The 14576-nt window shown below is 40.1% G+C and overlaps 1 long non-coding RNA gene across 1 annotated transcript; it reads left to right on the plus strand.

Annotated features, from left to right (window-relative positions):
- Positions 1 to 546: 546 nt before the first annotated feature.
- On the plus strand, positions 547 to 14254 carry LOC116441825. The gene is made up of 3 exons (XR_004239251.1): positions 547 to 678; positions 3142 to 3145; positions 14243 to 14254. It is a non-coding gene; the product is annotated as an uncharacterized LOC116441825 (long non-coding RNA).
- The last annotated feature ends 322 nt before the right edge of the window (positions 14255 to 14576 follow it).

Raw genomic sequence — 14576 nt, forward strand, 5'->3', positions numbered from 1 at the left:
ATTAAAGATAATGGGAATTTTCCCCATATGCCAGTGGAGTATATCTGTCAAACTTGAATGCAAAGAACATGTAATTCTTCCCTGTAGGTGGGATCAGAATATTGTCACTGTACTTTCAATAATATGTTACAAAATATTTAGATCAAAATAGTTAAATACTATAAGACTTAGCATGGTGTTTGGAGATATTGTTTGTCTCTTCCACAATCAATAAGGCTGAGATCTTAAAAAAAATTGTTACATTCAAAAAATAATCATCTTTATGCACAAACGAAAATTGCATGAAATTCCCTAAGTCTAATAGTCCCAATGCTTGGGACATTTGATTTTTAAAAATACATTTTAGCTTTTAAATTGATCATTTAATATATAATTTTTGGATATTTTCAAAGATTGAAAAACATTGGTGCATGGAAACTGAACAATCTTTTTATCAAAAAAGTTTGAGTTATGAGCCTTCAGTACTGCCTAATTTTTACACCCGAGCTAAAAGGTTAGCTCAGCTTGTTTGTTATTTCACATTCTGTGGTGGGTGCCCCATCCCTGGAAGTGTCCAAGGCCAGGTTGGATGGGGCTCTGAGCAACCTGGTCTAGTGGAAGGTGTCACTGCCCATGGCAGGGGGGTTGGACCTGGATGGGCTTTATGGTCCCTTTGAACCCAAACCATTCTGTGGTTCTGTGACTCTGAGAGGAAGCAAAAATGCAGGGAAAACATGATTTCCACATCTTGAAATAACATTTTTGAGTAGAAGATTATTGTTGGAGTCTGGTTTGGCTCAATCTTGGTACCCTGGATACTGAAAGAGCTGAGGCAGATTTTCTGTGACTTCAGGAGCTTTGTGGGCAGCTTGGCCATCGCTTGCCTCTCCCAGGAGAAGGCTGCAAGGACTGAATCATGACTCTTCTGTGCTGCATGTTATGAAGGCAATGGTGTTCAGACTGTTGTCACAATTAACATCAATGACTTGCTTTGAGTACACTTTGAAATTTATGATTCTCCAGCCTTCATGAAATCCTGCTCAGGTTTGTGAAAACCCTAGCTAAAGCAACCCCAGCAGTCTCAGTATATTTTGAGAATGTGTGGAGGTGGCTCAAGTTTTGGAAGACTGGAAAAGGGCAAACATAAGAAAAATAAAAAAAAAATAGATCAAGAGGGAAGGTTATAGAATGATGAGCCAATTCTTTTTGTTGGAACATACTAGATAAAGAAATCAGTACTTTTGTAGGGCACCTAAAACCACCAAATGAGTAAGTAGTAAATTTGTTGGCAGTATGCAGTGAATGTTAACTCATTTGTCAGGATTTAACCATATCAGATCAATCCAAAATCTTTTTATCTGAAGTAAGATGCCTTAAGGGTATAGACATGATATAGCTAGGCTTTATTCAGGGTCTCACATAACAAGAGCAAGTTGGGGTTAGTGTAAAGTGGGGACAAAAGTGTCTGGGGATGCTACATTCAGAGCAGTTGCCAGTGCTTCCCTGTCAAACTGCTATGATGAATTGAAGATCTATCCTAGGCTTAGTATGTTCAATGTTTTCATTATAATCCAATACCAGGTTGTTAAAATATGCTTATTAAACCTGCAAGTGAAATGTATCTGAAAGAGGCAGCAAACAGATTGAAAGATAAGAATTAATGCAAAACTATCACAACAATTTAGGGAAATAGTGTTGAAAACAACACAGAATTTAATTAAAATAAATGCATGGTTCTGCACTTAGGTGGGAATAAACAGCTGAGAAAATACAATAAGAAAAACAGAGATAAGACAGGTAACAGTCTTGCAAAGAAGTATTTGGACATTACAGTGGGTCACAAAATAAATGTAGGTTAATTTTGTATTGTTTTTGCTTTGCAAGGTTTGGGTTGCTGACAGCAGGGGGGCTACAGGGGTGACTTTTGTGAGAAGCTGCCAGAAGGTAGCACCTCTGGGACAAGGTATTTAAGAAGGGTGAAAAACCTGTGGAACTGCAGCTGGAGGGAGGAATGAGAATAGGTGAGAGCAACAGCTCTGCAGGCACCCAGGTCAGTAAAGGAGAGGCAGGGGTGCTCCAGGTGCTGCAGCAGGGATTCCCCTGCAGCTCCTGGTGCAGCCTGTGGTGAGGCAGCTATGCTCCTGCAGCCCATGACGGTCCATGGGGATGCAGAGATCCACCTGCAGCCCAAAGGAGGCTGTGACCCTGTGGGAAGCCCATGCTGGAAGAGGCTCCTGGCAGGACATGTGGCTCCATGGAGAAAGAAGCTCATGCTGCAGCTGACCTGCTGGCAGGACTTGTGATCCTGTGGGGTACCCATGCTGGAGCAGCCTGTGCTTGAAGGAACTGCAGCCTGTGGAGGGAGCCATGCCAGAGCAGTTTGTGCAGAACTGTAGCCCTGGAAAGGACTCAGCTGGAGGAGTTCATCGAGGACTGACTTCCTTGGGAGGGACCCCACACTGGAGCAGGGGATGACTGTGAGGAGTCCTACCCCTGAGGAGGAAGGAGCAGCAGAGATAAACCAACCACAGCCCCCATTTCCCATCCCCCTGTGATGCTGGGAGGAAGAGGTAGAGGAATGGGGAGTGAAGCTGAGCCTGACCTGAGAAGAAGGGAGTGGTGTTTTAAGATCTGGTTTTATTTCGCATTACCTTATTCTGATTTGATCAGTAATAAATTAAGCTGATTTCCCCAAATGGGGTCTGTTTTGCCCATGACAGTTACTGGATCTCTCTCTGCCCTTATCTAAACCGATGAGACTTTTGTTGTATTTTCTTTCCCCTGCCCAGCTGAGGAGAGCAGTGACAGAGTGGCTTTGGTGGGCACCTGGCATGCAGCCAGGGTCAGCCCACTACACTGCTGCACAGAGGTCAAACATCACACTGGGATTTATAAACAGCAGCATAGTCCATAAAATTTGCAATGCAAGTCTTCACAACATTGTTATGGTTTCTTAGAAGTGAACCAGCTGGAGGGAGTACAGAGGGAAGCTATGAGGAAAGCTTGGGAATCTACAAAGAATGGGGTGTTTGGTGTTCTTAGAAGACACAAGACAGAAAGGAGAGGTTATATCAGTGTGTGAATACATAAAAAAACTACAAAAAGAATGTTTCCTATGGCCATGAAGAGTAAGGCAAGAAATAAATCTCAAGCTGCAGACAGAGAAGTTTGCTTAGAATTTTAGGAATGTTTTTTCTCATAGTAGGAATTGGTAAGCATTGTGGTTCCTTAAGAACCTGTCACAATGTTCATTACTAGAAGTATTAAAGAACAGGCTCAGCAAGCAGAGATAAGATAGTTTGGGAATATGACAGCTAGAGTAGTTACTTTATAGGAAGAAAAATGAACTAGATAATCAGTTCAAGTGCCTTCTAACCAGTCTATGTTTATGCAATTTTGTCTATCTAGACCTGATACAGGGAAAAAAGGTAGAACAGCAAACTGTCTCCCTTTGTTCTTATCTGCACCATCCCCTCTTCCCTGAAGGTCTCTGGCAGGTCCAGAGAGCATGAGGTCCAGAGAGTGGCAGTGCCTCCTCTATCATAATGATGAATAATATTTCTAAGTGATAACAGTAATTATAAATATATGTATAGTATATGTATAGAAAGCACCAATCTGGGCTTGAGTGTTGATCTGCTGGAGGGTCAGAAGGCTAAACAGAGGGATCTGGACAGGCTGGATTGACGGGTCAAGGCTGATGGTGTGAGGTTCAACCAGGCCAAGTGTGGGTCCTTCTCTAGGGTCACAACAACCCCTGCGCTGCCTCAGGCTGGGGGCAGAGTGGCTGGAAAACTGCCTGGTGGAAAAGGAGCTGGGGGTGCTGGTGACAGCGGCTGAACATGAGCCAGGTGTGCCCAGGTGGGCAAGAAGGCCAATGGCACCTGGGCTGTGTCAGCAATAGTGTGGCAGTGACTGTCCCCCTGTGCTGGGCACTGCTGAGGTTGCAGCTCGAATCCTGCAGTCAGTTTTGGACCCCTCTCTGCAATAAAGATACTGAGATGCTGGAGCATGTCCAGAGAAGGGAAACAGAGCTGGTGAAGGTTCTGGAGCACAAGCCTGATGAGGAGCAACTGAGGGAATTGGAGGTGTTTAGCCTGGAGAAAAGGAAGCTCAGGGGAGACCGTGTTGCTCTCTACAACTCTGCGAAAGGAGGTTGTAACCAGGCTGGTGTTGGTCTCTTCTCTCAGGTGACAAGGTATAGGATGAGAGAAAATAGCCTCAAGTTGTGTCAGGGGAGGTTTAAACTAGATATTAAGAAACATTTCTTTACTGAAAGTGTTGTCAAGTGCTGGAACAGGCTGCTCAGGGAAGTGTTAGAGTCACCATCCCTGGAGGTGTTAAAGGATGTGTTGATGTGGCACTTACAGACATGGTTCAGTGATGGGCTTGTCAGTGCTGGGTTAATGGTTGAACGTCATGATCTTCAAGGCCTTTTCTAACCTAAACAATTCTAAGATTCTATATTTTGCTGTTGGTCAATGGTCAATGAAGCAAACTGTTTATTCAGACACCTATATAAATGTTCTGACACTCAAAGGTTTAGCAACTGTGACTTCTACTGAAATTACTGTGAACTTCAAACTCTTGAGAATCTGCAGTTTAGATTCTTCTGCAGAAATATTGAATGGCCTTTAAAAGGACAAATTATTTTTATTTAAGCTGTTTCTTATGTTCAAATCAGAGCTGATATTTTGAAAAGTCAATGTACAATGAAATGCCAGAAAAATATTTGTTAGACTTGTTGTTTGTGGTCATGCTACCCCTCCTGTTTTTGTAAAAACAGGAAGATATTAACCTCATGTATGTCTGCAGTCAATGTAAGAACTCCTGTACCCTAGTGATCTTCAAAGAAAAAATACCTGGAATAAACGTGAGGGCTGTGCTATATTATAAAGAGTCATGATTCTTCCTTTAGCACAGACTTTAAGGAAAACAAGCAAACTGCAAACAAAAACCATGACAGCCTTTCTTCCTGATGTCTGTACAGGCTATTGGTGGATCTTTCTTTTGATGCTGCAATAGTAAATAACAGATTTTTCTGTATGCTTGGAAGACTTCAAAGCTTCCTGATGCTTTCAATTTTATTAAAATGTTCCACAGCCAGGTTTGTTCAATATGTTTTTTGAATTTCATTGGCAATATCACTCACTATCTGTGCTTTGAAATGTTAGTGGGTTTTTTGTTTGTTTGCTTGCTTCTTTGTTTTTGTTGTTGATTGCTTGTTTTCATTTTGTTATTTGACCATAGCACTAACATTAACAGCCAAATAAACTATGAGAGAGAAAACACTAAACCCTGCAAGGTGTTGCTATTGATCTGAAATAATTACTGCAGGTCCAGTGCAGGAACACTGGTGGCCACAAGGATCCTTCGAAGGTGAGTGGTTGGCAGCTGGATAATAAACTCTGTTCTGAATTAGTCCCTGTTTAGATCTCTGACGGAGAGGGTGAAATGGGCTTGTTATTTCCCTTTGATGGTGTATATTAGGGCCAGATATAGCTGAATTCTTTGCACATAGCAGCTTGCAGACTGCTGCCTAGCTATGGGTGGGATCTGCAGTTATGATTTGGCATTTCTTTTCCCCAGTGGATAGTGGAGTACAGTGAATATAAATGTCTATTTCACCATGTGGAGCCACGAAGTGTTCCCAGCAGTGGCTGGGGAATGAATGCAGAGACGGGAGGCTCCGTCGTGGGACTGCGGCTAAAGAAGGACTATTATGTTCCTCAGAAATCTTCTGCTGCTGTCTGCCCTTTCCTTCGCTGTGGATGCCTCAGTTTTCTGGGTAGACATCATCTGACATAATTCTGAAGTAATTTCATAGTAATGGTTCCCATATGTTGGTAAGCAAGAGTGAATTCTCAGAACTGTTTTAGATACTACACTTTTTTTTTTTTTGCAATTACTGCTTACTAATTCAAGCAGGCTGAGGGGTCAGAGACAGTTTTACAAGTGCTTATGCTTTACATGGAATGTCTTTCCTTTTCCAGCTGTTGCTGAAAGCTTAAAATTATGGGAATATTTGTTTAGGGCAGGCCTAAACTACAAAGGTTTTGTGAGGGTTTGGACTAGCAGTTTGTCGTTTTGGAAATTCTTTTAAGGATGAGCCTGAATTCCCAGGTTTATAATTATTCTTTTGATTCAGACTCATCCCTAAGTTTCATTCCTCCTTCTGTTTTTATTCTCTCATGAAAGGACAGAATATCTGAAAAAAATGTCATGTTCAGGAAAAAATCATGAAAAAACTAGGCTGATGTTCTCTTCTTCCACTCTTCCTTTTTTGAGGGAGGTATGTCTCTGAAAGTCTGCACAGGTTTTTGTGAACAAAAGAGCTATTAGGACTCTAGCTCCAGTGTTCAACTCTTTCTACAAAACTATTGTTATGGTGATGTCCAGGCTGTCCTTCTGCTGTGTATATCATACATAAGTTCTTCAAACAAAAGCATCTCATGCAATCCACAGATGTGTTACTGGTACGTGCTTTGATGTGATTCTTCAACCTGCTTGTTGTTCCTCATATCTCAGGAATGAAGATATTCGTTGAAATGTAAAGGTGATTATTTCAAAATGGGTAAAAAAAGGGAACAGACAAGCAACCCAGCATTTGAGGGTGGAACTCCTAGGATTTTAAGAGATAGATAACAAGGACCTCTAGAATACAAGCTCTTACCACCATTTCTGGAAGGAAAAATAAAAGCTCCTGCTTAAAGATTTAAGGCTGACTTTAACTCCAAGGCATTAGGCTGAAATCTTTATGGAAGCAGATTATTTTTATCATTTCTTAAAGCTTTCTCTGAAGCATCTTGTGATGGTCATGAATAGGGATAGGATGTTGTAATAGATCAACATGAGCTGAGGTGACTTTTACTGGGTAATGCAGTCCTTCCTAAGTAAGGAACAAAATGTTCTGGTTTTCTCTCTCTTTTTTCTGACAATTGCATCTTCTATCTATAATTTATCTCTGAAATACCCCAAATTGTTGATATTCAACATGAAGACAATGAGTAGGCACTGTTTTACAACTGCAGAAGAAAACTGATTTGGAGTGAAATGGAATTTTTCAGACACCATCTTTTATATTTAACAGATGATGTGAGCACTGATTGTTGCTGCTGACTGTGATGTGAAAGCATGGAAGATGTAGCATTGTCCCCTGTCTGCTGCTGAAAAAGTACTGGGAGCAGAACCTGGTCCTTAGGGAGCTCCAAGGGCAAAGAGACAAGAAGGTTCTGATACCCAAATTCCTCGGCTATCTTGTAAGTTTTTAAAAAGTTCACAGTGAGGAGTGTAAGGTAGAGGAGCCTATGGACTCACAGGGGGAAAAGCACCAACCAGAGTGGGCATAGAAAACTAGCAGGGCAAGTCCCTGTTTTGTGCAAGCCCTTGCCCCACCTCCTCAGAGGTTTCTCTATCCACTGCCATCAGTACCTTGTTATCAGCAAAAGCATTGCTTTGTCCTCCTCACAAGCTGCTTATCATCAGAGGTGGGAGCTGCACATACATATTCCAGTCCTTCCCCCACAGATACTTGTCATTAAATATGACAGGCTTCTGAAGAAGTATTGTTACTTGTAAATAAAATATGGTTGCTAAGAAACACTATGATTAACATGCTGACAATACAACCTTCTTTGATTGTTTGGGCACCAATTGTCTGCTTCTGTAATCAGCGAGGAAATAATATTTTAGAGGAGAGTTGTCAGGCTGAGTAAACTAGGGTTTTTTCAGTTTCTTTTTAAATTAAATTAGAGTCTAGTGTTTCCATACAAAGAAAGGGTCTCCAAACCATAACTCTTCTATTTTTTTTTTTTTTTGGCACATTGTAAGTTTGTGTTTCTGTTTATGTTAATTTTTCAGCTAGGAAAATAAGGTTACTGTTAATAATGTATCTGTCAAAATATTCAAATAAAGAAAACTGGAAGCTCAGGCTCATTAAAATTTTATTTTTAATTCTATATATTAATTTTCTTTTTGCTGGTTCCCGTCTCATTTTGAATTTCTCCTGCTCTCAAATTCTTCCAATTATTTGTTACTTTTGAAATTAACTTTTTTGATCTACATCTAGAAACCACCTGCTCCATTATTCCTGTACAGAGCAAGGCATTTGAGTCTTCTTTTCCATTAGGGGGAGACAGAAAATGGTGGTGATTCTTCTTTTTATGGTAGATTGACTCTGGTGCTAATGGGTGAGGCGTGGTGAAAGGAGATGAGCATGCAGAACTCATCCTTCTCAGGCTGAAAATTACCCTTCTCACCTCCTGTAACTGGATGTGTAACTGCACTTGCATATGTTGTAACAGATGGTGTTTCACTGAAGAATGGCTGAAAACGGCACCTTCCTACCCAATGTTTCTGCCTGCTGTGTGTATTTAGATCATGTCTTCTTACTACAGTGTTTAAAAAGAAGTTGTATTGCCTATTAGTCTTGCAGAGCCAACTGAGAGATGATGGGTGGCATCACTTTTCTGCTAATGTTAATGGTATTCCAAACACAAAGCACCTGTGCTAGCACATGGAAAACAATGGTTCTGCACAGGTACCTGTGTAGACACAGCCTTCAGGCAGTGAAGATGCCTGCTGGAGGTCAGTTCAGCCTGGATGTCCTCTGTAGTGGTGACAGATACAAAGATAAAAATCCCTCTTCTGAGACCTAAAAGTAAATGTTCATTTCCAGAATTCCAGAAAAATAAACTGACTATACTTTTATTTCTACTTGGGGATGGACTAAACCATAAGTTTTGCAACACAACACCTGTGTGTTCACTGTTCTTGTGTAATAAACACAGATGATTATGCCACATGTGAGAGAAGGATGCCTTGGAGAAACTATACTGGTTAAAAATAAACTTAAATGCATAGATGTTTACCTACTGATTGAAAAGCACTATGACTTTCAGAAAGAGCTGAATGCCCTAAAGGATAAGTAGAAGAGTAAAGAAAACAGGTGATTTGTAGTCTGTCGAGCCATACAAAGAAAGGTAACGGTTTTGCTGTTAAACACACAGACACAAAATCAAATTTCCCCTTCCACCAAGTGCAAACAGATTACATCTAACCAGTGTACTGTTACTTAAATAAACATTCCTGGGTTCCATTGGACAGTTGACTGAAACCCTGAGGTATGATATTTGAATACAGTCATTGGTGATGTGCATATCTACCCACGTAGTGATTATGCTGAGTAACATAGGTAATCCTGGTTATCCTACGGCACATAAATATTGGTGGTAGAGAAGATGGTATTCTTGGTTTGACAGATTTCAAGGCCAGAAGGGTGGCCTATGGCTGTCTAACCTAAATCCTTCCTCATGCCGGAGATGTAACTTCTCTGAAAAGCTGAATTATACCACCCATATCAGAAAGCCAGTTAAACCGTTCTTAACAACTCAGATAAATTGTGAGCTGGCACCTCTCCTCATAAAATTTCATTTTCTATTGTGTCTTATTTCAAGGTTAAATTTTCTAACTCCAGCTTCCAGTCATTATGTCTAATTATGATTTTGTCAGCAAGTTTGAAAACCATACTACTGGATGGTTTTTTCATGTGCAAGGATCTGTACTAACACCTCAGTCAGATTTTAGGCTTCTCTGTTAACTTAAGTTGAGCTCTTTAAGACTCATATCCTTATATTTGTTTTCCAGTCTCTGGTCTAAGTTTTTTTCTTTTTAATTTCTCTACAATTTCACATTTTATATAACTAAGGATCATATTAACCATTTTGTCAAAGCATTACTTTGAGAGCCTATTTTGAGATGGTTATCTACAATGACTCACAAGTCCTTTTCTGAGCTACTACTTTCCAGAAGAGAGTCTCACTGTACCTATAATTTGTATTCCTGTTCCCCAGATGCGTTGTTCTGCATTTGAGTGTCCTTAAATTTTGTTCAATTTAACTGTTTTAACAGACATTTCAGGTAGCTCTGCACCAGAGCCTCATCTTTGCTACCTACTACCCTGCCCTGCTCTGTTTTGTTCATATACTCTTTGTAGTCCATTGCTCCTTCTATGAATGGAGCAATGGCTATTTGAGGGGAACCTTGTAGAAGCACCTGTGCTCACTGATTTCTTTATTGCCAGTTTTGGAACACTGTGAGATATTTTAATTTTATCTAATATACAGCCTGTTAATTCTGCACAATTCAAGTTTGTTTTCAAACCCAAAGAGTTTTGTAGCACTAAGTCAAATGCCTTAAAACATTTGCCAACACATTCACCTTTATCAACACGGCCTATAATCCTGTCATAAAAGACAATATGTTTGACAAGATTTAATTTCTACAAAACCATGTTGAGTGGCATAAATTATATGTTTAGCCACTGTTTGTTGATAAAATCCTCATTTAACTATTCCATGCACATCAAAGAAATTTTTCAATGGTCGCTAGGTTATCTCTTTTACCCCTTATTAAACCCTGGAATTATTTTGGTAGACATGTCAGTATCCCAGCTTTCTAAGATCTGTTAAAATTTAAAATTAAACTAAAAGCATTCTTCAGCTCTTTAAAAAAATGTTTGGATCTAAGTTATGTGTTAAAGTTTTTTTATTTTTATAAGATGTAATCTTATGCTAATACTTTGAAAGAGATGAAGTTGACATAGAACAGGTATATAGCACTTCTTTGTTTTAGATATCAAGGTGTATTTATGACAAATGTTTCGCTTTCCTATATCGCTCTTGAGAATTCTTCCATCTACATTTCCTGAAACAAAACTTACAGCTGACCTAATATCACCCTCCTCCTAATACCTGTGAACACTAATCCTCATTTCCTGAAGTTCTAGCTATGCCTAACATTTAAGTCATTCAACTAACTTTCTGAGAAGTCACCTATATTTTAAGTTGTTGACCATTCATTTATTTCCTATTTACCTATGTTAGATATAATTTATTGATATTTCAAATCTCATTTTAAAACACTGGATTTCTTGTTGTAAGAAAGAAACTTGTTGAATCGCCTTAACCAGGAATGGGGGTCCTCTTTCCTTTTAGATATATCAAAATTAAACACCTAAATTTCAGCAAACCACTCTGAAATTTTTAACTGAGAAAAATAAGCACTTCTAGGGGGCGATTTAATTGATTTATCTTAGAGATCTTTTAGGTTGGGATGAACTGCCTAATGGAACTGCTGGTTTCTCTCCCTAGGTGCCTGGGTTAGACTTAATGCTTCTGAGTTTTAGATATCTGTGTTATGGTGCACAACTCCCACTTTTTGTTTTTAGTAACAAACTGAACCAGTTGTCCAGAAAACATCCCTGAAAATAAGGTCACCCATCATAATCAGGCTTTCTTTCTACATCCTCCAGAGAAGAATTTAGGGATGCTGAGTGGAAATGCATGCCCATCAGTAATTTTTCTCTGCTAATCCATAATCATTCAAGGTTCTGTGACTGAATCATAACAATGAATGACAGCCACCTCCACTGCTTCCCTGGCTGTTACTGAGCCTCTCAAAACTGGCATAGAAATAGTTTTTTGACTATGAAACATTGATTCTTTATAAACACAGTTCTATGACACTGGTTGGAATACATCAGTGTTTTTACCATGTTTGCAGATGCAACCTGTCTGTGCTGTCCATCTAGTTTAAGCAGAGCAGCAAATGATGCTGGGATGTATCACTGGATGGACATTTGAGAAGGATATGAAGTGTCCAGTTCTGGCACTGTCCTATAGGGAACGGTACCCCTATCATTCCTCTCTGCCTCTCTGTCAAACCCACACAAGCACTTTTTGGCCAGCTAGAAATCATTTGTAGGTCTTAATGCTATTCCAGCTGGCCAAACTTCTTCTTCCAGCAATGCCACATTTAGTTTCCTACTGATTCTTATATTCTGGCACAAAGGTCTCAGTACATGCATCCATGAGAATGTTACAGGAGGACATGGATGGTCTCCACTTGTGCTTGGATGCAGTGGTGCAGCCATGGCAGAGGCTGGGGTGTGCTCAAGCTGATAAGGCCTGCAGGGAGGCAGAATTCATTCTCTCGGGCTCAATTCAGTGGTAAATATGACTTCTGGCACCCAAATCAGAGCTGGCTCAGGGGGTGAGTACACTGAGATGGCTTCTGCCAGAAAAACACTGTGTAGACACAGCCCATGCCTGACTAATGAAGGAAGTGATGAATCTTTGGTATTTAATTCCCTCATAGAAAGTGGCAATTTGCTGTTATTTCTGCTCAATCCAACAAACAGGCAGTAAAGGCAGCAATAGTCATGACCATGGGTAAGGATGTAGAACACCTCTGTTTAACAAGTTTTTCTTTTGAAAGCTGCTCAATTTTGATTTCTTTTTGATCACTTAACCCAGGATCCTGCCAGCTCTACACCAGTTAGACAACTTTGGTGCTGATAGTTCAACAGGCTGCTGTGTTTATCTCCCAGTGCAATTCTGACTTTCTTAGATTTTCCTTCCCTGTTGTTTCTGTAGCCAGCCCTCCTGGGAAACTTTGTTCTTCTACATATTTTATCAGTTCTACTTTCTGAGGCCTCTGGGATGACTTTTGAATCCCTGAATGTAGTCATTCAAGCATAATCATTTTCAGATCCATGATTCTCAGAAACCTTGGTCAATTTAAGGGCAAATGGTCTTGGAAGAAAATAGACACATGGATTTAATAAGGCTTAATAATGAAGTGTAATTTTTGAAATCACTGTTTATTTTGAATAATGTCCATTAATTTGTTGAAGTTGTTTTCCCCACACTCTACTTCTCAGGCATGTGGTGTGATTCTTGGAACTGTCCTGTGAAGGGCCAGGAGCTGGACTTTGATGATCCTCATGTGTCCCTTCCAGCTTAGGATATTTATCATACTATGATACCTTTCTTATCATAGAACTCTTTTGAAGGTGGACCCAGGCATTGTTCAGAATCTGACAGGTGTGGATTTGTTCCATTAGAAAAGGTGTTTCTGCTCTATTGCATTTTTCTGTGTCCTGATGGCTCCTTAAACTCTGTTTGCCTTGTTCTTTTCTTGTTTTATGTATGATTTTTCTTTGGCTAAACTGTGGAAAGAGTATCATTCCTGTGGTTTATTAGTGCATCCAATTATAATTTCTAGCAATGGACATGCTCTTTCCCAAATAGGCTGATATTTAATAGTCAGGTAATAATTGCTACTCAGATCTGATGGCCAAAACAAACATAACTGTTCAATGTGTTGTCTTTCCTGGAAAAATAACAGGATGCTTTTCTCTGCCTCTGCATTTCATTGATGCTGACCTGTTGCATGTCTTAAAAACACATCCATCACACGTCAGGTTTGCTTTTTTGTTCTTTTCTTGGCCATCCAAGGACATTGCCTAGGCATTTCACATTCCAACCTGGAACTCCACAGTCTCCCCAACTATAGTTTCCTAACTGTAGGACAGAAAGTATCCTGCCCTCTGTGTGCAGGAAAGTAAGATTTAACACTGAAAAATATTAACAGAATTCCAATGTGTTTCATTCCTATTCTTATCCATCTGATTCTTCAGAGTGACTTTAATATAATCTCCAATACACTCTATAGTTACATTTTGGCATGGAAGTCCTGTCTTATGCATTCAACAGCACCCTCTAATTTTTAGTAGCCTAGAAGATTTTCCTTTTCTTCAGTTAGAAAGTTGAAACCTGTAATTCTTCCAAATACAGTAAGTAATCCCTCAAAACCTGTTCTCACAATCAAAAGTAGAGGCTAGGCAATATGCAGAATAAACACAGTAGAATTCCTTTCCCCCCAAATCTGGAGGGATTTGTTTTCTGTGAATCATGAGCTACCAAATATCAAATAATTATTTGCTAATAATGAAAGAGAAGATTAAGATATCTCTTAAGATCTGATGAGTCTTGGAGCACAGTGCCTGACTATTAAATACCACAGTGTTGGTGTGATGATGCTTAAAGTCACTTTGTGAATCTGTCCCCAGTGATGGCGCTGTTGCTGACGTCCCTCTGAACACTTATTTGTACTGTGTCCCTCCTATGGATAGAGAAATAGAAGCTGCAGAACGGTGGAATTGTGTAGACCTAGTAGAAGACAGGAAGGTCCACAGAAAAGAGTGAACTGCAGTTTGTGGCTCCCTTAGCAAATTTGGGCTGCTTGCATCAGATGGGAAAGGTGAAGGTGAGGGTGTGAGAGCTCAGAAAGGTGATGTTGGAGTCCTGCTATAGACTGTGAATAAATGGCATGATTTACTTTCAGGACTGAGAGAAAATGCTAATGTGAGCCCTCTGAGGGAAAAGGAGTTCTTACATCATTGGAGTATGCCACTAAAAAGAAAGTTTTACTGCTTTCCTCTGTCTCTGTCATTGGGGCTGGATCGAAGGATGCTGTCACACTTGTAATCCCCCGGGACCCAGCCTGCTTACAGACATATTGGAAAACTATTACCATGTGGTATGAGCTTTCCTGCTCTGACTGAAGACTCTGTAGGGATAAGAACTTGAGTCCTGTGGGGAATAATCAGGTCTCATTCTCTTTTTTCTTGCCACTTTAGCTGGAAGGCCCTGAAATTTCTCTCATCTTAAACAGGAGGCTTCCCCCCACAATTGCTAAATTTGTCCCCATAGGCAAACATTTACACAGCAGTTCTCCACTCACCCTTCGATCCT

The sequence above is a fragment of the Corvus moneduloides genome, chromosome 3 (genome assembly GCF_009650955.1).
Source record: "Corvus moneduloides isolate bCorMon1 chromosome 3, bCorMon1.pri, whole genome shotgun sequence".
In the NCBI taxonomy this organism is placed as follows: Eukaryota; Metazoa; Chordata; class Aves; order Passeriformes; family Corvidae; genus Corvus; species Corvus moneduloides.